The 22,614-nt window shown below is 43.2% G+C and overlaps 1 long non-coding RNA gene across 2 annotated transcripts in view; it reads right to left on the bottom strand.

The window, feature by feature from the left end:
* Positions 1 to 22,614, bottom strand: part of LOC310844109 — a 154,132-nt gene that overhangs the window by 123,443 nt on the left and 8,075 nt on the right. For both annotated transcript variants that reach the window (XR_014563941.1, XR_014563942.1), the window contains exons 2-3: positions 4,593 to 4,713; positions 3,391 to 3,435 (exon numbers count right to left, since the gene is read on the bottom strand). This is a non-coding gene — a long non-coding RNA (uncharacterized lncRNA). The remainder of the gene's footprint in view (positions 1 to 3,390; positions 3,436 to 4,592; positions 4,714 to 22,614) is intronic.

Raw genomic sequence — 22,614 nt, 5'->3', positions numbered from 1 at the left:
CCTTTAGTTACAGATCTTTCGGGGTGCGTACGGCACCCCGAAATGAATTAAATCCGTAACCAGAGGTACCACTGTATACTCTTAGCAACCTCAGAAAGCAGATCAGTAGAAATGTTTAAGGAGCCGGACATGTGCTTGGGAAAATCTTGTTGGGCTTCAGCACACATTTCAATTATTTTTTTCTCAAAACTAAAATTCACGAAAGAAAAACTAAGAAAACCATTGACATTTTCAGTGCCACTGTCTCATTAAATGAAGTGGCAAAGCCTGTTGCAGCCTAGTAGGTTGGGGGGCAGAAATTAAACTTTGTGCAGTTTAATTTTAAATGGATTTAGGGAGGAAGCATGACTGTATTATACTCTAAAAAGGATTATATGCCAGGGTTGGAGTCAGGTGTAGATCAGCAACAAAACACCCGAGGCCACTGAAGTTAACTCTTTTTTCAAGGAAACAAACCACCAGGGGCGCCGACTTATAAAAAATATTGGGGGGGCGGGGGCCCATACCGACTTATAAAAAATATTGGGGGGGCCCAAGACCTCCAAACCGCTGCTGCTGGGGGAAAGAAAGGGGCGAGCCCCGGGCTGCCCCGACCTTAAGTGAACCTGTGAGGGCCCGCCCTTTGAGGCAGCCGATTGGCTGCCGCCGTGGGCGGTGAATATTAATGAGCTAGGGTCGAGAGCCCGCAACCCCACCCCCTCTCTAGATCGGGAGTGGCTTTGTTTTAACTGAATGTATTTTAAAAGGTAACTATCGTCAAACAAGGAAAATAAAAAATACCAACATAATTTTGTGATTTTACAAAGCATAATATAACTAATAATTTTCTTAAATTATTGGGGGGGCAGAGCCCCCCCAAATGAATTTTTGAGGGGGCTCGGGCCCCCTCAGGCCCCATGGAGTCGGTGCCTATGCAAACCACAGCTCCGGTCTAGTGGTCTCAGCAACTCATTCTTAGGTCTTGCGAGGACTAAAGGTCCCACTTTCCTGGTGCCTGCTAGGACATCCTCCTCTCCATGGTGTTTCTCACACTGTGTCTGTGCACAGTCACCCTTTGCTCTGCCCATTTCATTTCTCTGCATGTTCAAGGAGTCCAGGGCGAGGGGAGCTGGTTGCAGCAGAAGGGGGGAGATTCCCTGGCTTCTTCAGCAATCAGCTTCTCTGTCTCCTGGCCTTTCAGCCCCTGCTTCTGCCTCGGAGTCTGAACTGTGCTCTGCCGTAGCTTCTCCCTGTTCACTAAGCCTCGTCCCCTCTTCTACTTCTGACGCCTCCTCTCAGTCTGCTCCTTCTTGTCCCTCTGACCACTCATCATCACCCCACCACCAATCCCCTGGCTCTGAGCTTCCTTCCCCTGGGGGTTCTCCAGGGGGTTCCCCGGCTGGTGTCTCCCACTTGTCCTCTGCATCCAGCCAGTCAAGATATTATACCTCTAAGTATAGTATACTTCACAGCTTGTTAGCTTCTGACAAAAGCTTAAGCCATAATAGGTTTGTGGTCCTGTAATTCTAGGCGATTCTGAACCTGCTGATCATTATACGCACACATAACGGCAAGCCATTTTTTTCATTTAAAAGCAACTTATCACTTCTACCACATGATTGGCAGCATTCAAGAAACCTTTCAAAATGCCTCTCTTTCAGATTCTGGGAGACTCTTGATTTTGTTCAGCAGAGACCCTTCATACCAACCCACAGACATTTGTGAGCCACTTCTCTGTGATGCTACCCTATGTGGTTGCCAAAACTAGAACTGTGTGGCTTCATTCCACCAAATGGATTTTCAACATCATCCCCAACTTGGGGGGGGGGGGCGCAATTATGTGGGGTGAGCCATTCATTCATCCCCACTCACATTCTTGCTGTAGTCAAATATATACTGCATTCATGTAAAATCACATAAATCAAATGGAAGGTGTGTGCATTATGTTTCTGTCAGTTTCTGTAGGGGGGTGGCATAGCTACCCATCTGGAATAGGTTAAGGCTATTAGCGTCTTGGATTGCTTGTGTGCATTCTCTCTCTCACACCAACCTACTCATAACCCCTTTCATGGATTGGTTCAGCATAACACACACTCCTGAAAATATTTAGACTGAGTTATACAGTTCAACAAAGATTTATTTCTGAACACACTCAAAAAGCTATTTGCGAATTCCCTTTCAAATGGAAAAAGAAAGAACTGTAGGTTGTAATATTTAGTCTGAGACACAGAACTGATGTATTGAATTAGCTCTGCTTCTTGAATGAAATGAATCTACAGAGCCCTAATTATGCAGAGGTTTCTAGCAATTGAGTCATTTTGACCATTGTATGTAGTCTTATTGCCCCCACATCCAGAAAGGAGACTCAGAACACCTCAGTGGTACCTCTGGTTGTGAATGGGATCCGTTCCAGAGGTCCGGCCATATCCTGAAGTTTTCGCAACCGGAGGGACTGCTTCTGCGCATGCACACATGGCGGTAGGCCGCTTCTGCGCATGCGGCGAAACACTTCGGGGTTTGCTGCTTTCACAACCCGAGGGTAACATAACCCAAGGTTCCAATGGAGTTTAAAAGTTTTATTTATTTAATGTCCACTAAGTGTGACCAGTGGGGAGTGGAGTTTGTGGCCTGGCGTGGGGCCCCACTGCCCTTGTGGAGCCTTGCTGTGCCATACCTTTGGGCTGGGCACAGCCCACCCACAGTCACTGTGGAGCACCCTGGGTTCCTGCCAAACCCAAATTTGAATGGGCCAATCTGCGGCAGCCGGGGGGGGGGCAGGTTCAGGAGAGTGGATCAGAGGGGAATAGGCTCCACTCCAAATCTTTAAAGGGGGCCTGAGCCAGTGGCAGGAGCGCACTTGGCCCCAGAGGATCAGAGCATTTTCCGTAGTGTAGTGGTTATCACGTTCGACTGACACGCAAATGGTCCCTGGTTCGTAACCGGGTGAAAACAGAGTAAGATTTTTTCATTGTAAAAATCAAGAGAGCTATCCACAATGTGATTCTGTGTCTTGGCGGCTGAGTGATTAGGCATCCAGACATTTAATCTGTCAGACAATACCTCAGGGTGGCAGTGAATTAAGGCCTTATCTTTCTTTACCTGCCCACACTGAGTGTGAAACAGCCAAATAATACTAAGTCAACATCAAATTTTCTACAGTGTGGAGGAATTCTCTACATGTCCATCCGGGGTTCCCCCAAAATTACTACTCAGTCTCATAAAAAGCAAATGGCCAAAGCCCAGACTATAGAGGGAGGGTGCTGAAAATGGGCACAGAGGGAGAAAGGAGGATGGATCGGCTAGTCTGACCTCTCTGATTAGACAGATGCCCCCATATGGCTCACAGCCACCTCCCAGAGGAAGATACGACATTGAGACCCTTTCCCCTAGGAGGGGAGTGAGCAGACTCACCTCTGCCAAGGACAGGAGGAGAACAATCAGGATGCCGCTTAATCTCTAGAAATCATTAAAGGTAAATTAATTATGATGAGCGCTTTATAACAAAACCATTACTCTTATTTATTCCTCAAATGGTGATCATTTCAGTATAGTGAATCCCCACCACAAAATATCCAGATGTTTTGGATGAAGAAATATGGCAGATTCCAGTTCCCGGAGTCTGCCACTGGTATTGCTGGGACAAACCACTAAATCTGTCACAAAATTCCACTTTAGACAGATTTTAGTGGCAATTCTACAAACATTTAACCTCTGAACATATGGTGACCACCACATTTTATTGCACTTTGAACTGCAACCACATGCCATAGAGATCCAACTACACAATACTCGCAAAAGACACTGTGCAGATGGGGGAATCGTAATCTGAATCCATCCCATGCTGAAGTACAGAAAGAATTAACTATTAAAAGGGAATGTTTTCTCTATCAGATTCTGGCTCATCAACTTACTGCAGAAAGTGGTGGCTTTATGTTGAAAGTGGTATACATGAATAGCAGTTAACCAGGGAAGGTTCTCCCTCATTAAAAAAGTGTTTAACCTATGCGGCAATCCTCTTATGTTCAGCCTACGCACAGAAGCATGGCTTCTTTCCAGCCCATAGTTCATGGGAGTGGAAATGCCACATATATAGGGGATGGCTCAGGGGGTTAATAAAACTAATGTATTTTTTCCTTTTCATATAAATTAGCCCAAGGTGTTAACTAATAGAATCCAGGCAGTGATCATAAACAGATTATGCTAATAAATGCCAAACCAAGAGTGTGTGGCTCTATGTAATTGGAGAGAACAAATATTTCAGCACAGCTAGCCCTGAAATTGCCTAGGTGTACGAAGTAACTTGTTGAATTTCCACAAACCTATATAAATACTGTTGAGAAAGATATGCCAATTCAGGCGCTTTGGTTATATGAGCTCTGAAACAGAGCACTGCTTATCAGTAAGGCTCCTGAACTATCAGCACCCTTGCTGGGAAAGATTTATGGCTAACCTTTGCTAGGTTGGTGGCAAATAACAGTGGGGAAATGTTTCTTACAGAACAGGCAGTCAGGTGGCTCAACATGAAATTAGATATGTTTCCAGACTTAGCAGGTAGCTGTAGGTCTGATTGAAATTCGGGATCTCAAATAACAAAAGAAAGAAAGACTCAGTACCTGGTGTATGGTCTAGCCACTGAAAAACCGCTGTGATGTTTTCAGCACTACATGCACTTCAGAGGAACAGCATGGCTTTGATTCGGTGTGGTATGTTGGTACAGCACGAGGCCTTCCACTCCTAGGAAGCAGAGCAAATGATATAATTCTCACAAGTGCATTACTGAACATCAGCCTCCCCCTTTCAAGTGTCCTTCAACTGCTTTGGTGGATCCAAGCTTATAAATAAACATCCCTTAAATGACCACGACATTTGTATTTCTGTCTTCAGTATCCCAGGGCGTCTCTCTGTTGTGCCAAACAGCTTTAGAATGGAGACAAAACCAAGAGAACTCCAGTTCTTATACGAAAACATGAATTTCATACTGCAGCTATGGGAAAGTTCAAGCCATATGACACCTTTTTGCAGAAAGTGCCTTGCTAAAGAGTCAGTGATAATTGGAAATGATACATTACTATCTCAGTCTGATGTTTTACAGAGGAGATATGCTGACCTCCATCCATCTTTGGGAACAACAGTGGGAGACTGTGTGATCTTGCATAATTGCACGATGCACGGGGATGCTCAGCTAGCCTGCTAAGCCAGCTCTGCTCCCACTTCCTTCTCTTCAACTAGCATGGAACAAGGAAGGTACAATCCACTATAACCTTTGCCAAATAGGAAAAAGTCAACTTTTGGAGGAGGTCAAGCATCAGGGAGGTCTCAATGGTGCATATGAATGGGGGACAGTTCAGTTTGCATTTAAAAGCAAACCTATCTAAATATGTGAAGCGAAACACAGCCATCCTTCAGAATTCACTCTTCTCTGAATTTAAGCAAGTAGTTCTCAAGCCGAGTAACGTGTAGAAAAGTACGGTACATATACTGGGATGGATGTGCATGAAAATGAATATATTAGTGGAAATAACATACAAAAAGTCATTATATTCAGGGAAATAGAGTTGCAGAAAACACATATACTATTCTTCAGAGAAAAATGTCTATTATTAGGAGAAATTTACACTAAGATACTGCTCAATATTCATGATAATATTTTTTATTGCAAAGTGAGGTGGAAATGTGCAGCACACTGAACGTAAAATTGGAAAAATGAGAAACTGAGAAATTGACCAATTTGTCCACGTCCCTACTAGTCAATGAGACATTATTTCCTTTCCCTGTGTGTCATTTCCATGGTCCTCAGCAGGAAATGATGCTCCTGAGCATTTCCTGCCTTTTGCAACTCCTCCCAGCTGCTAGTTATCTCTCACATAAAATCAGCAGAAAGCATGAAACCAATATAAGCAGCACGAAAGCAACATTTATTCTAATACGCCACCACAGGATCTGTTTGATGAAGGCTGCCCTCGGAAATAAATAGTAACGGGAATATGATAGCATAATGTAAAACTAGCCTAAAAACTACCGAGAGGAAAAAATGCTAAGTGGCAGACATGCGAAATGCACCATAAAAACCCAAACAAAATTAAGAATGAACAGATTGGAAAGCATCTCAAACCGATGATCGACTGTACTGTCCATCCATACTAGACAGGAAGAGCTCTTCTGCTTGCCACATGAGAAATGGAATATGTAACTAGGCTCTAAATCAACAAGGCATAATTCTGATCAAACATGGTTAGGCTCAGGCTGCAAGTCACAGTTGAGGACATTGTCTGCCGTGTTTTAGCATCATGGACATGGGTTAGTTTAAACTCTGAATTTTTTCTTTTGAAACACTGAGATGCACTTCTTTATACATTTATATGAAGTGGCACAATATACTGCCTGATTTTAGATCTCCTTCTGCAGTAGTAAATGGTACCCAGGTGCTAGTGTGTCATATGGAAACTGTGATAAACTACTAGTGGTAATTGGGTTCACTCTAAGTATGGCACTTGCATTATCCTGGAAAGGAACTGTGAATAACATTGGTTGTTTCTGCATACTGATTTACACATATGAAATTGCTGGAGCTCGAGAAGAGACTTCAAAATATGTAGGCGTACTAAATCAGTATGCAAAAATTGCCTATTAAGATTAAAAAAATATGTCTCAAACCAAATATAGTCCTTGAATATATAGAAGTATATAACCATATATCTTTAAGTGTACAGAACCTTGCAGAAAGTATCTAGGTTACAAAAATATCAGCCTCTCTGTATAAAGTATTTCCATCAATTTACAAGTGTGTGCATATTCCCCCTGCATGCTAGTCTCCTGAATTTTGAAACTTCCCATATAGCTTCAGCCACCACTGAAATAAGTTCAGCTGTGGGTGCTCAAACTTTGAAAATTTCAATAGCTTAGCATGTCATAGCAGGACGTAGTCCAAACCATATGCCAACACTTTCTGTGGCAGCCAAGAGGCGATGGTAGAAGCACCCAGTGCATTTTTTGTGTGGGATATTGGGGAGGGGTGAGTGGATCTACAGTGACATGCATGGAAGGATCCAGGAGAAAGACAGAAGTCCTACTGGGTTGAGAAGCTGTCACTTGTGGAAAATGAAGCATCTAGGCCAGGCAACCTGAGATATTACATACCTAATATTGGCCTGGTCAATAAGATCTGTTAGTGAGGCCCTATTGATTGTCCTGCAGCCTTCAGAGATTTGTCTTGCTAAAGGAGGGGGTGGGAGAAGAGAAGTCTCCCCCTCATAATGTCCTGGCATTCTGTGTGACCCTCAAACTGCACAAGAAGAGGGCTGAGGCTTAGCCAAATGATAATGTAGGTGCACAAAGGCTAGGCTTAAAGACTGTCGAAAAGGGATAGGGAAATTATGGTCATCCAGATATTTCTGGGCTCCGACTATCATCACAGTCACTGGGACTTATAGGAGGTGCAGGGGCGTGTTACCCATAGAGGCTAGTGGCGCGGGGCACCAGGGCGCCAAGTTCTGGAGGGCGCCAGGGAAGAGGCGGAGGCTGGACGTGGCACCTCCTGGCATCAGGTCGCAGCCCTCACCTGCCTCCGCCACATTGCGTCGAATCAGTGCAATGCCCGGAGCCTCCGTCTGCTGGCCACCGTGGCACAAAGCGTCCAGCTGAGCCGGGAGGCGCCGCGTCCAGCCTCCGTCTCTTCCCTGCCAGAGGAGCCACCCTCCAGCTGCTGCCCGCCTCCTCCAGCCCCAACATGTCAGTGCTGTCCTCCCTAAAAAAAGGTAGACAACTCTGGGAAATGGGGGGGGGGGGCAGAGGGAGCTTTGCATTCACTTGCATGAGTGAATTTGCACAAAGCTTAACTGTTCTTATACATTAAGGTTTTTTAAATTTAATTTTAGAAAAATCCATCTTGTAACAATATATTACGTTACAGTGCTTTATGCAACACCCTTCCCTTTCATTTGGAAAAGAGATGGGACCTGCTGACCCAGATTTCTCACTCAAAAACAATAAATTTAACTGTGAATTGATCCTGCAACAAATGCATCTTTTTATTTTTAAAACTTTTAAGGTACTGTTTGAATGTTTCCCACGCATTTCCCACATTATAAGAGTAATCATAATCACTGACCCTGTTTTCTATCCCATTATTTCCTTCTCACTGCATTGCATTCCTTTCCTTTTCTAGTTCAATTTTTCATGATATTCTCTCATGTAACGGAAGGGCGGTTCATACTAAATATGAACACTTCTTTCCCCACAGAGACTTGCAGAGTGTGAAGAAGAGAAGAAAACCTATTTCCTTTGGAGTGTTTGTTAGCTCCTTTTATGTCCTCTGCCTAATAGATGTGCTACTAAGAATGAATTAATCTTACCACTATTTAATGTGAAAATTACTATATCTTGTTTTCTATCACCTGTATGTTGGAGTTGACCCAGCAATTTCATCTCACAATGGATTTAACTTTTTAAAGGAAAGAAATCAGATGTTCTATTTAGGCACTATAAATTAATTAAATTTGTGACTCAGATTGGTGTTCTCAGTTTCCCAGTAGGACACTGGTGCTTTGTGATGATTTTTATCCTAAACTAAAACATCTCTCACCACATTTTTTAATTTAAAAACATTTTAATACAACCAGAAAAAAACATAAAATGGAGAACAAGAATAGTATTATTTAAATTTATATGCCACCCTCCACCCAAAGATCACAGAGCAATTTGCAAAATAAAAATACAAAATGATACAGATATAAAAATACAATGACACAATAAACATCCTTAAAACAAATACAGTGGTAGGTACCTTGGTCCTCAAATTTAACCTTTTCCGAAAGTCCATTCTAAAACCAAAGTGTTCCAAAACCAAGGCGTGCTTTCCCATAGAAAGTAATGCAAAATGGATTAATCTGTTCCAGACTTTTAAAACCAACCCCTAAAACAGCAATTTAACATCTATTTTACTATCTAACAAGACCGTTGATCCATAAAATGAAAGCAATAATCAATGTACTTACCTGCACTGATGATAGTCATTGTTTGGATGGGGGGGGGGGGGCTTTTATACATTTCCGCAGTCACACAATCAATCTATCAGTAGCTGAACTGGGTTCCACACAGTCACAAAAACAAATGAACCGAAAAATCCGAAACGCAAAATAAATAGCAAAAAACAACGTGGCAAGCTTAATCCATGCCAGAAGTCTGTTTGTCTTCCGAAATGCTTGAAAACCAAGGCACAGCTTCTGATTGGTGCAGATACTCCGCAAACAATAGCCGACAACCGCGTTGGATGTTCAGCTTCTGAAAAACGTTCAAAAACACACACTTCCCGGTTTTTGGCACTTGGGAACCAAGGCGTTTGAATACCAAGGCGTTTGAGAACCAAGGTACCACTGTACATCTTTGCCAAGCAGTATGGATGAGGCTATCATAGCTGTCAGCAATGGGTGAGAGATCCAGCTTTGTGTAGCTTTCAGAAAGCAAGCAAGCAAGGAGTCCCCTTTAGAAATGGGAAACATGGTTTTACAAGCCACAGAAAGAAGCAGAATAGCCATGATCCAGCCAAAGTTGTATCAGTTACTCCATAAGGGGAGAATTCAAGGCGGAGAATTCAAGGGTTGCCGTATTTCAAAAAGCAGCTGGGCAGAAATAATGTTGCATGCCAGCTTCAGGACTGCAATACCTTTCCCCATGTTCCAAATCTCCCCCCAACTGGCCCCATTTTGCCACAGTCACCAGCAGAACAGCAAAGGGGGCAGAGGCTTCTCTGTCCAGAACAGGAAGGCTTGAGAGGGTCGATCTTGCTCTGTCTTCCAGAGCTGAATGTTTCATTCCCTAGGGAACCAGACGGAGAAGCAGTGACTCCCTGGCCAGATCAGGCCCACATCTCCTTCCAATCCAGCCTACACGATCTCTTGCAGTAGTCCTACCTCTTTGAGCTAGGCTAAAATTCAAAGATCACAATGTCTGTCAAAAAGAACATGGACAGCCTGATCCTCAGCTTGTGGAGCTTCCAAGCCAACCATCACAGCAAAATTCACAAACTTTCCAAACACAGCCCATTACATTCACTTCACACTAAGCCAGGCTTCCTCAACCTCGGACCTCCAGATGTTTTGAGACTACAATTCCCATCATCCCTGACCACTGGTCCTGCTAGCAAGGGATGATGGGAGTTGTAGGCCAAAAACATCTGGAGGGCTGAGGCTGAGGAAACCTGCACTTAGCTTTCTGATGGTACATCTCCCTCTCACCTTGTCCGAGTAACATAGGAGGACTAGACAGATGTAGAAGCCTACCCTATAGAAGCACACCAAATTAGACAAATTATGTATATCCAACAAAAATAATAATGAAAGCCTTGATTCTGTCCTCACGGATATGAGTTGTACGATTCTCTTTGCCTTCATCACTGTTCCTCTTTTCCTGTTTCTAGATCATTAAACTTACTAAGCTTTGAATGAAGGTTTTGTTTAGCTTCTAAAACATTTCATGGTGTTCCTGTTAGCGAGCTGGTAGGGAAGATCAAACCAAATATTTTGAATTCGCTTGTGAAGAAGTATTATTATAGGTGACAAAAAAAAATACAGGGGCTGGAGATAATGTGAATTGCACTGATTATACCTTCAATACCACCATTCAAAGTGTTTTGAAACGCTGGCTAGTAGGAGGTTTGCACCTCTGCTGTTGAAAGAAGTACAAAATATCTGCTTGTAGCCAATGATGACTTACATGATGCTGAACATATTGTCTATAGATAACTACAAGGAGGATCTGAACATGTCAATGTAGAAAGGAAGCATGATTCAGAGCAATTCCATGGAGATAGAACTTTGGTATAGACTGATCTAGGAACAGATATACATTTTACTAATCTTTTCTTTACTTGCATTCTTAAAAGATGCATACAGAAGTTCCAGGAAACAACAGAAGAGGCACACAGAAATAGTATTTTGACAGGAGAGCCATGCTACAAAAAAGAAGATACAATTTGGTGTCTAGGACTGCTGAACAGCCAATAATGATTCCAATTTCCTTAAGATTTTGTGCTCAGAAAGTACCAGTAGCCACATGGGGGGAAACCCACCTCATGTGGGTAATATGTGCCAACAGTATCACATATTCTCCAACAAGTCTGATTAATGGTATTATGAACATATGCTATTCACACCAGTGTACAGTGGTACCTCGGGATACATACACTTCAGGTTACAGACTCCGCTAACTCAGAAATAGTACCTTGGGTTAAGAACTTTGCTTCAGGATGAGAACAGAAATCGTGTGGCGGCAGCAGGAGACCCCATTAGCTAAAGTGGTACCTCAGGTTAAGAATGGACCTCCAGAACGAATTAAGTTCTTAACCAAAGGTACCACTGTATAGTACCATCTATGGATGATTTCAGTGGAATTATCTCATATATTGACCAATACAGAGAAAAGCAGCTTAGTGTACCAATTTTTATTCCAAACAATGTCATCCAAGGTCTCACTCAAATCGACTTTGCATCCTTTAACTGCCTCACGTGGGGCAGCCTAATTGGCTGTTCCAAAAAAATGGCAGAAGTTTGAGTAAAGCAGCGGTGGGGAGACAGTGAGAGGAAAATGGCAATTTTAAACAACAGCAAAAGTTTGAGTAAGGAGAGATGGAGGAACATTGTAGGGTTGTTGTCTTTTTATTTAAAAACAACAACAACCAAAAACAAGTTTCCACAAAGAAATAGGAGAGATGTGTACAACATAAAAGCTAACACCAAAAAGTAAACACAGCAGAGCATTTCCAAACGCCCTTCTTAGGATTATTAGAGTGTGGTAATCAGGGTTAGAACTGATAAACCTTAACATTTTGACCGCCTTTCTAGAACTACAAGAACAATGTGTGTGTATTGTGGTGGTTCGTATAAAGAACTTGGCAGGAAACGATAAATGGGCAGATGGCCAAAATTTAGCATGGCTCACAAGTTGTTCAAGCCTTATTTTGCAAATTGACATAAGTTGCTGGACGTAACTTATAAGAAGATGTTTCATTCCAAGGATTGCAAAAAAGCGTGTGTGGGTGGATGGATGGATGGATAGATAGATAGATGATAGATAGTATGACAATGCCCAAGATTCATTGTTTCTGTTGGTAACTCGTGGAAGATAGTTTGAAAGACAATGTAAATGGCATTGTTTAATTAAAATCCAAATATCATACATCTGTAATGTCAAATATAGATCAAAACTATGTTATAGGACAAAGATGTTAACTAATTAGCAAGTAAAAGAATGCAAAGCAAATGCATAACAATTCTTCAGGGAATTTGCATATATGACCAATTTCCCTCCGGGGGTAGTCTACAAAGCATTGTTCTGAAGATCAAAAGAATAAATTAGCATCAATATCTATATTGTTTATAGCTGAAATGAAAAAAAAAAGGAGCTGTGGGAAATCCCAGCTATTTCTGACCTGAAATCAACAATTCATGGTCTTGCTGTCCTGAAGAATGTCAAGAGGTGCCATAGTGGGAATGTGGTCAGTGCTGAATACCCAGCAAAACTGTTCTTCATTTCATCATACTATTTCTCGGCCTACTTGCAGAGGTTATGATGTGATGTTAAGGAATCCATATTCTGGATGCACGCCAGACTAAGAACACAGGAGCCCTGATGGATTAAACAAATGTTTCATCTAGTCCAGCCTTCTTTTCCCAGAGGTGGCAATGAACTCTCCCTGATCTTTGTCCCAGCATCTGATGTCTGAAGGCATTCCACCTCTGAACAATTCAGTGCTCATATGCGATTTGCACTTCAACTATGACTGGGTTAAGTCAGTCAGAGAATCACTTATTTTATCATGGCTTTTTTTCATTAGTCACACTTAAAGCGGCTATTGTTTTTGAATTATTTCTGGATGTAAATGTAAGGGTGCATAAATTGCTTTTGATTTGCTATAGAGATGACATTGTTAAAAGAATGAGGGTGTGACATATTCTCTCTCTCTCTCTCTCTCACACACACACACAAACAAACACACACACACACAGTCATTGTTTAACGTCTGAAGAAAAGCCCTACAAAGATTGCTAATTATTTTGTCATTTCGGGTTGGTCCTAATAAAGGCATTATTCCAATGATATTTTGATTTTTTAAAAAAAAATCCTGGTGGACCAGTGGAGCTTCAGACATTAGATCCAATGGTAGCAAGAGCATAAGGCAAAGTCTTTTCTTCTTTAGGGGACCATCCGGAGCAGTGGGAACTGCTGAACAGAGATGCAGTGAAAGAGAGGTGGAGGGTTCTTGTACAAATGGAAATTCTTCTAGCATTACCAGTACATTTCTGAGCACAATTGAAAGTGTTGGTGCTGACTTTTAAAGCCCTAAACAACCTCGGCCTAGTACACCTGAAGGAGCGTCTCTACCCCTATCGTTCAGCCCGGACACTGAGATCCAGCTCCAAAGGCCTTCTGGCGGTTCCCTCACTGCGAGAAGTGAGGTTACAGGGAACCAGGCAGAGGGCCTTCTTGGTGGTGGCACCCATCCTGTGGAACGCCCTCCCTTCAGATGTCAAGTACATAAACAACTACAGTGGAACCTCGGGTTGTGGATGTAATCCGTGATGGAGGCACGACCACAGCCTGCAGCGTTCGCATCCTGAAGTGCCGCCGATTTGGTGCTTCTGCGCATGTGTGAGCGGTGAAACCCGGAAGAAACTCATTCCAGTACTTCTGGGTTTTGGGGGGTCTGCAACCTGAAAACACGTAACCTGAAGCGTCCTTAACATGAGGTATGACTGTATATGACATTTAGAAGACATCTGAAGGCAGCCCTGTTTAGGGAAATTTTAAATGACTGATATTTTGATGTATTTTTAATCTTTTGTTGGAAGCCGCCCAGAGTGGCTAGAGAAACCCAGCCAGATGGGTGGGGTAGAAATAATAAATTATTATTATATATAAGATATCAATCAAATCAAAAGTTAAGAATGGAGTGAAAGTATTTCGAAGATTATATGTCAAAATATTGTTCTAAAAATGACATGTTAATAGGCTTCGAATAAAAAATGTAAGCAATAACAAAACCAGGAATGAAAGAAGGAAAAATCAGAATTTAACAAAAATAATTTTTATAGAATAATAAATAATTTATTATAGAATGCAAGGGGGGAAAAGGTAGAAAGAAATATAAAGAAGTCGAGTTGCTATGGAGGGAAGTAGAGGGTGGGTGGTGGGTTTTATAATTAAGTGTATAATTATGCAGCTGTTGTAATTTAGATATTGTATTTTATGTGAAGGAATCATTGGGAATTTTGGTTATTATGTATATATGTCAAGTTTCAATAAAGATCTTTGAAAATTAAAAGAATAAAAATAAAAGTAAATTATTATTATATTACTATTATAGCATAAATTTGCTCTTCCTAGTTTTGGACAATCACACTCAGGGGTGGCGTGTCCCATTTCACTGCTTGAGAGAAAACAGTAAGTGCTGCTCTGCCACCCACACCACAGAATCCCTTAACTAGGTTGTGTGGCAGGAGTGCAAAGCAGCGATCCGTTCTGGTGAGATCTCACCAAAATCTCACAAGATCTTGCATGCTTCATGAGATCTTGTGAGATTTCAGTGAGACCTTGCACAATTTGGGTGAGATCTCATCAGAAACTGGCACCAGTGCTAGCAGCGCTTCTCTGTGGGTGGTGGACGGTTGTGGGGTACCCACAGGGGCACTGCCTTGGGGTCTTTCGTCACTCAAGGTGGCTGCTTCACCCCACCTCATGGATAGGTTGGCTCTGATCTCACTGCAGCACCATACAACACAGAAGTGAGTCAGGGGTCCCATTAATCCCCTGAAAAGGGTTTTTTGGGCAGTATGGTGGTCTCCAGAAGAGTTGGTTGAGTTTCCTTCTGTTATGTATTGAAATTCTCACCCTGGCCACCAGGAGTATTGTATATTTAGTTTTCACTCAGGTCCACGTCAGTTATTTTAGGCGGGAAACCCTGGGTTGTTGTTGCTACAATGTTGACAGCCGGCTGCCTATAAAAGCAAGCCGGCTGAGCTGTTTGCTGTTCAGTTCTGTTCCAGCTTCCAAATAAAGAGCAGCTTTGGAAGAATCGCTGTGTCATCTGCTATGTCTACCCACTATTCAACACCTTCCACTTGCACAACTATTAGATGCAATCCTTTGTTTTATAAAGAGATATTTTCTTTGAAGCTTCAATTTTCTGTCATATTCCATTGAAAAATATTGAATTCTCTCCCCAAAGAATTTGTTTTCTTTCAAATTAACATTTGAAATGAGATTATCTACGAGGCTCAACCATTCTCTCCCCATTAACAGAATGCTTGCGGTTTTGGAGAAGTGCTACACTGCTTAAATCACCTTGCTTTTTCCCCACAGTCCATCATTTAATACAACAAGTGGAAGTAGCTCATCATCTTTTCTAAAACATTTCAGAAGGAAGGGTGACACCCTATTCAAATGGAAGACTGGGAAAGATTATGGAAAAAAGATTTACAATTCACAGCATACTATTCATTAAAGGAAAATTGCTTGAAAATGGTTTATAGGTGGTATGTGACACCTAATAAATTGGCAAAAAATTATAAGACAAATACAAACACATGTTGGAGATGCAACCAAGGGGAGGGAACCTTATTCCATATGTGGTGGACGTTAGGATTCTTGCCCAGTGTTTGCAGTCATGGGATTGCTTTTATCACGTGACAGTGTATGTTTTCATTCCACATAATGGGAAGTGATGGAGACAGGATGTTTTTATTACTGTGTTTCCGTGATGTAGGACTATTGTCCTTTGTTTCTTTCTCTTTGCTGTTTGATGAGAAAGGGGAAGGAGCTAAGTCAGAATGCTCTGAGTGTATTATATGTGTAAATAAAGTAGTTTAGCGAAATGCTGCGCTACTGAGTCAGTCACGCGAACTGCCAACACTCTGCAGAATCCTGAAGTGTGCTGATGCCTCTTGGTGTCAGTCGCTGTGATGTTTGGGAAATTAAAAAAATGTTTGGGAAATATATATTGGGCAAACATTTAGTAAAAAACCAGAAGCTTTCCTATTGTGCATTATGACTATAAATATCTCAACGGATAAAAAAAGGGTGTTCCTTTACATGACGACAGCAGCCAGAATATTAATAGCAAAAAACTGGAAATGAGAGATAATACCAACTAAGGAAGAGTGGGAAAACAAAGTGTGTGAATATATGGAATTAGCTATGACGACAGAGGCAATAAGGGATCAATCGAGCCAAAGATATAGAAAGGAATGGGATTGTTTTGAAAGATATTTACACAAGCATGTTGTCTAATGGGGAGGAAAAACATTAAGAGGTGCTGAAAATAAATTTCACAAAGGGAGAAAGTAGCCAGGGAAGAACCATTCTTTTTAATGACAATAAATAAAGTGTAAAACAACACAGTTTGGAGAAAAGGGAGTATGAAGAAGGGAGTAAGGAGGTGGGGAGGAAGTTAACTTGGAGAAAAGGAAATTTATGGTGGGAAATGTTCTTTGGTGACTGTCATTGTACTTTGAAAGGGAAAATTCAATGTATGTAAGTAAGAATATAGTATATATAATTAACAGGGAGTGGAAGAAGATTTATGCATATGTATATGTAATTTTGAAAATGCAATAACAAAAAGAATTCAAAAGGAAAATTTACAGAAAGTTCTCTAGGGTACTTGTGAAGTAGGCATTATAGTCATTGTATTTATGTACATATATTTTGTGCCTATAAATCCTACCAGCAGCACATGCTCCTGCTGTCCCTGGGACCAGGCTCTGAGATTACTATGGTGTTTTGCCCCTCCCACCAACTGCCCCTCTTTCCTGCCCATACACAAATAATTATTGACTTATTTTTGGAGGGAGCATGTCACATAATCCCTATGTTTGTCAAACTATATGTCCTATTTTAACCACACAGACAGACACACAAAGAGTTCTAGGGGCAGCAGCTAACTATTCAGAATGTTGCCTGTTCTGCTTTAATGCTGCTATTTTATTTTTTTATTGGCTCCAGCAGCTCTCACAAGATCTGAACTACAGGTGAAAAAATATTGCCCAGAATGATCTTCAAATTACTTCTATATTTTTCCTCATGACTGCGGAGTTGCAGCCTCAGCTAGGAACATCTGGATCTCCAAAGGCCAAATACAGTGGTGCCTCGCAAGACGAAATTAATTCGTTCCACAAGTTTTTTCGTCTTGCGAGTTTTTCGTCTTGCGAAGCACGGTTTCCCATAGGAATGCATTGAAAATCAATCAATGTGTTCCTATGGAAACTGCCTTCAGACCAGGTCCGGGGACAGTCTGTCCCCCGACCTCTTATGAAGGCTGGGGGGGGGGGACAAGGGCTTTTCTTCCCACCCCCAGCATTTTAAAAAACCCCGGGACAGCAGAGGACTTCTCCGCTGTCCCGGGGTTTTTTAAAATGCTGGTGGGCGGCAGCGAACGCTTCGCTGCCGCCCGCCAGATTTTAAGATCGCCCCGGACAGCGGACTTCTCCGCTGTCCCGGGGCGATTTTAAAGCCCCCGGGAAGGCAGGCGGGGGGGGGGAGCAAAGACTTTCGCCCCCCGCCAGCCTTCAGAAGAGGTCCAGGACCTCTTCTGAAGGCCGGCGGGGGACGAAAGTCTTTGCTCCCCCCCGCCTGCCTTCAAAAGCCGTCCGGGATAGCGGAGAAATGTGCTGCGTTTCTCCGCTCCCGGGAAGGCAGGCAGGGGGGAGCAAAGACTTTTGCCCCCCGCCGGCCTTCAGAAGAGGTCCAGGACCTCTTCTGAAGGCCGGCGGGGGGCAAAAGTTTTTGCTCCCCCCGTCTGCCTTCAAAAGCCGTCCGGGATAGCGGGAAGCGCTTCCCTGCTATCCCGGACCACTTTTAAAATGCTGGCGGTGGGGAGCAAAGCCTTTCGGCCCCCACCGGCCTTCCTGGACCTCTTCTGAAGGCCGGAGGGGGGGGAAGGCTTTGCTCCCCACCGCCAGCATTTAAAAGAGGTCCCCGGAGATTTCCCTATGGGCTTTCTTCTTGCGAAGCAAGCCCATAGGGAAATTTGTCTTGCGAAGCAACTCGCAAACGGAAAACCCTTTCGTCTTGCGGGTTTTCCGTCTTGCGAGGCATTCGTCTTGCGGGGCACCACTGTAAAGCCTTTTCCCACCTCTCCATGCTTGGGCCATGTGCTGACTCCATGAAATTCTGCATTTCTCAAAATGGGCATATTTCCCCTGAACCAGGGACTCCAAAATAGCCTGAAATCTGATCAACTAGCAGCAACAATCACCTTAGCTAAAGTTTAGAAGAATCATCCTTTTTGGAGCAGTGGAGATAAATCTAACCAGAATGGCGGGAGGGGGGGTCCGAGAAACTGAGGTACAGAGCCAGCTTGTAAATCTCCTCTACTACTATTGCTTCCTGCAAAGAATTCGGAGAAAAAAATCACTTGAGTGGAATCTGCTGTGATTTTGCTTAATTCCACTTGTGAGTTAGTCAGATTAAGAGTGCCATGAGAATGTAGACTGCTAAGTAGCCAAGGGTGTTTCACATGTCTTAATTACAGCATGTTTATATTTCTTCTTTATGATGTTCTGCTTCCTACCAAATTAAAGGGGGGAGGGGGAATCTCAAGGAGAAAATTCCCCAGGCAAACGAGACATATGGCTGCATCGTATCAAGCCTAAGAAGAGGAGTTCTGTTTTTTTACAAATGCCGCTTATTTTACATAGCACAGAGCATAATATACAAGAAAATCTCGTTTCAAAATTTAAAACCAGGGAGCTTTTTCTGCACTGCACATCCAAAGCATTGCTGAGTTGCACTCGCATGTCCTCTTTCGTTCAAATCTGATTGGACCAAGTTGCGTGCACCAACTGTCCTCAAATATGATGCCAAAGCCATATGACCCAACGGCCTCGGAACATGTCTGTGGCTCTGCTTCCAACAAAAGTTTGGTTCTCCAGAAAGAGATGCCATGAAAATTCTTAAAAAATGGCGGCCATACAGCCAAGTCTGCCCTCAGTTCCTAGTCACATGCACCCCATGGTGTGGGTGAATAAGGCCCGCCATGGCATCATAAGGCCAATGCAAGTAAGTGCCACCTGGTATAATCACCTAGGCAGGCAAAATTTAACAACCGAATTTGGTGCTCCGAGCAATAAACAAGCATCCAAGAAATGAATCTTGGTCCACATTCCTGCCCTTTTCTTAATTGCTCATTCCCAAAGGAACTAAGCCTGCCTTTCCTGAAAATAGTGAGCACATGGGGATGGAGAAGGCTAAACAGGATTAATATCAGAAGCAGAAATGTTTTGTTATTGCAGGGGAGAAAAACGAGAAACATACAGCCATTCCTGAAGCCAGCACTGCAGTCCCTTCTCTAGCTGAGATATAGGGCTGAGCCCCCTAGTATGGCTGAAGGGAAGTCAGCTCGTCCTTTAAATAGGGACCAAGCCCCTCCTCAGACCCCCCTCAGGAATGTACCAATCGGCACCAAGGATTTTCCTGCTCTGCCCCTCTCGCCCAATGGTTACCCTACAAAGTGAAGGCGATGAAGGTCCTGTGTGAGAGCCTGGAGGCGGTTGGAGGATGGATGGCAGCTAACAGATTGAGGTTAAATCCTGACAAGACAGAAGTACTGTTTTTGGGGGACTGGGGGAAGGCTGGTGTGGAGGATTCCCTGGTTCTGAATGGGGTAACTGTGCCCCTGAAGGACCAGGTGCGCAGCCTGGGAGTCATTCTGGACTCACAGCTGTGCATGGAGGCGCAGGTCAATTCTGTGTCCAGGACAGCTGTTTATCAGCTCCACCTGGTATGCAGGATGAGACCCTACCTGCCCGCAGACTACCTTGCCAGAATGGTGCATGCACTAGTTATCTCCCGCTTGGACTACTGCAGTGCGCTCTATGTGGGGCTACCTTTGAAGGTGACCCGGGAACTGCAATTAATCCAGAATGCAGCAGCTAGACTGGTGACTGGGAGTGGCCGCTGAGACCACATAACACCGGTCCTGAGAGATCTGCATTGGCTCCCAGTTCGTTTCCGAGCACAATTCAAGGTGTTGGTGCTGACCTTTAAAGCCCTAAACGGCCTTGGTCCTGTATACCTGAAGGAGCATCTCCACCCCCATCGTTCAGCCCGGACACTGAGGTCCAGCTCTGAGGGCCTTCTGGTGGTTCCTTCACTGTCAGAAGCCAAGTTACAGGGAACCAGGCAGAGGGCCTTCTCGGTAGTGGCGCCTGCCCTGTGGAACGCACACCCATCAGATGTCAAGGAAAGAAGCAGCTATCCTATTTTTAAAAGACATCTGAAGGCAGCCCTTTTTAGGGAAGTTTTTAATATTTAATGCTGTATCATTTTTGATACTCAATTGGGAACTGCCCAGAATGGCTGGGGGAACTTAACCATGGGTGGGGTATAAATAAATTATTATTATTATTATTATTATTATTATTATTATTATTATTGAGGGGGTCTGGAAATATGCCAGTCCCCTTTAGCCAAATAAAGGCAGAGGTGTTGTGGAAAGAGTTCAGATTTATTGCAGACTGCAGTAAGAATGGATGATCCAGAGGAATTTTCCAAATCCCAGACCCCAAATACAAACTGCAAGGCACTTTTGTAACATCCTCTTTATGTGATTAGCTCATGAACACTCCCTTTCAGCAATAGGATTGGATAACTGAATGTGTGGGCAGCTTGTGGGCCCCTAAAACTAATTTAATTGGTCAGAACAGCCTGCTCCTAAATTACTACGGCAACAAGTGTATTTGAGCAAAGCATAAATTCGCGATTCTTCCGCCTCATGCCAAACCTTGCTTTTCCGCTGTCTGCTGCATGAAGACTTGTCTGCATCAGGAGAATGCACAACTCTGAAGTTGTGAAGACCAGTTGCGCTTCTGCTATGTGGAGCTGGTAGGAGAGGCCCAACTTGTCAGCAAAAAAGACAAAAAATGCATATTCATCTCACCGGTGGGGGGGCGGGTGCAGGGAGGCTGTGGGATCTAACGAACATTACTCTAAGTGTGTAAAACAAATATATAAACATTTCCCGACTAACACACCTGCATCTGGTTCTATTCAAGGTTTAATTAGCAAGCTGGCAGCTCTTGAATGAAAAACAAGAAAAGAGATGGAGGATAAAAGGCTAGGTTTGTGGGTGCTGTGGGCTCTGACATACTTCCTGGGCCACAATGTCTACCTGGGTCCCAGATCATAATGTCATGTAGGTACTTGGGAACAAAAGCTGTAAGGGAAGCAGCAAAGGAGTCTAGAAATGTTGTGAAATGCTGAAAAGCTGCAGAATCATTTAGCATGCTGAATCACTGTGACTCATCTTAAGGATGATTCATTCTCTTTATAAATATTGTATCAGCTTGCAGGAAGACTCTGTGTGTGTGTGTGTGTGTGTGTGTGTGTGTGTGTGTGTGTGTGTGTGTGTGTGTTTGTGTGTGTGTGGTGGAGCTTGTGCTCAATGGAGACTGACTTAGTAACTCTCTGTATGCTCTGAAGCTAGTTTAATCTTCTGTTCACTGTGCTGTTATTTGCAAACAATTTTATTTTAACACAGTAAAGCTTTTATTCTTTTACTTGTTGTGACATGGGGTTTGTGATTTCAGCTCTCTTGACATAATATGCTGGAGACAGTTCTCTAGTAACACTTCTTTATTTAAGCAAGAAGACTGAAGACTGAGGAGGGGAGAGCTACATTTATAGGGACAGGGAACAAACTAGAAAGGATACATTTTGGAGGGAACAATATCAGGCAATCACAGTCCTGCCTTTTGGAGGCAACCAATAAGACAGAGGATCCAAATACAGCAGCTTAAATGAACCAATAGTAGCTGTACCCTCTGGAACCAAAAGGCAGTCACTTTACCCTAATGCAAATACAGACAATAATAATACAGATATAAAATCCTTTGACTCAATACACAACATTACTGAAGAAGACTCTGGGGGGGGGACTAGACTGTGTGGAAAATGAACATAAGATTTAAGCTGCAGTTCATTCCTTTTCAGCTTTATATTCTTGTTATTTAAAAAATGCACCCGGACGTTCCCTTGGTTTAAGGTGCCATTTAGCTCCTAGCTTTCAGATCTCAGTTTCTAACACTGGTTACCCACAATGGGCTCCTAAGAATACTAAGAAAACTATCAGTAACAACAGAGGGCAGCCATCTTTTCGTACATAAAATTGCACAGCAAATGGTAACCACATACCAACGTAAGTTTCTCCTGTTTCCACTTGCGTGTCGAGGTCCCCAAGCCACCCCCCAAATAACTCACAACACACACTTATTTTTTGTTTAAGGTTTTTGGCATAATTTTGGCCACAACTTTATTTGAATACAAACCGTGACTGGTTGTTTAGGCATTGGTTAAGACTATCTGTCCCCCCGCCTGGGGACAGAACTGACTTCCGGGCACCACCGAAAGACAGTGCGAGGGAAAGCAAGTCGGGGAGAAATGGAGCTGAGACACAGACCCTCAATTCTCATCCACATGCTCCCCGAAGGCTTGCCGACCCCAGTCCCATTCCAGGGATTGGACGAAAAGATGGCAAGCCCCAGGATTCCTTTAACGGAATTCCCTTTCCGCAGCAACCATGGAGGGCCAGGCCCAGCCTATCCTAACCCCTCCTCCACCAATTTATAACCAATGCCTAACCGCAAC

Source organism: Podarcis gaigeae (genome assembly GCF_964106915.1).
Source record: "Podarcis gaigeae genome assembly, chromosome: 4".
In the NCBI taxonomy this organism is placed as follows: Eukaryota; Metazoa; Chordata; class Lepidosauria; order Squamata; family Lacertidae; genus Podarcis; species Podarcis gaigeae.
Note: the sequence above shows the minus strand (reverse complement) of the source record. Positions and strands in the feature narration are given on the sequence as shown.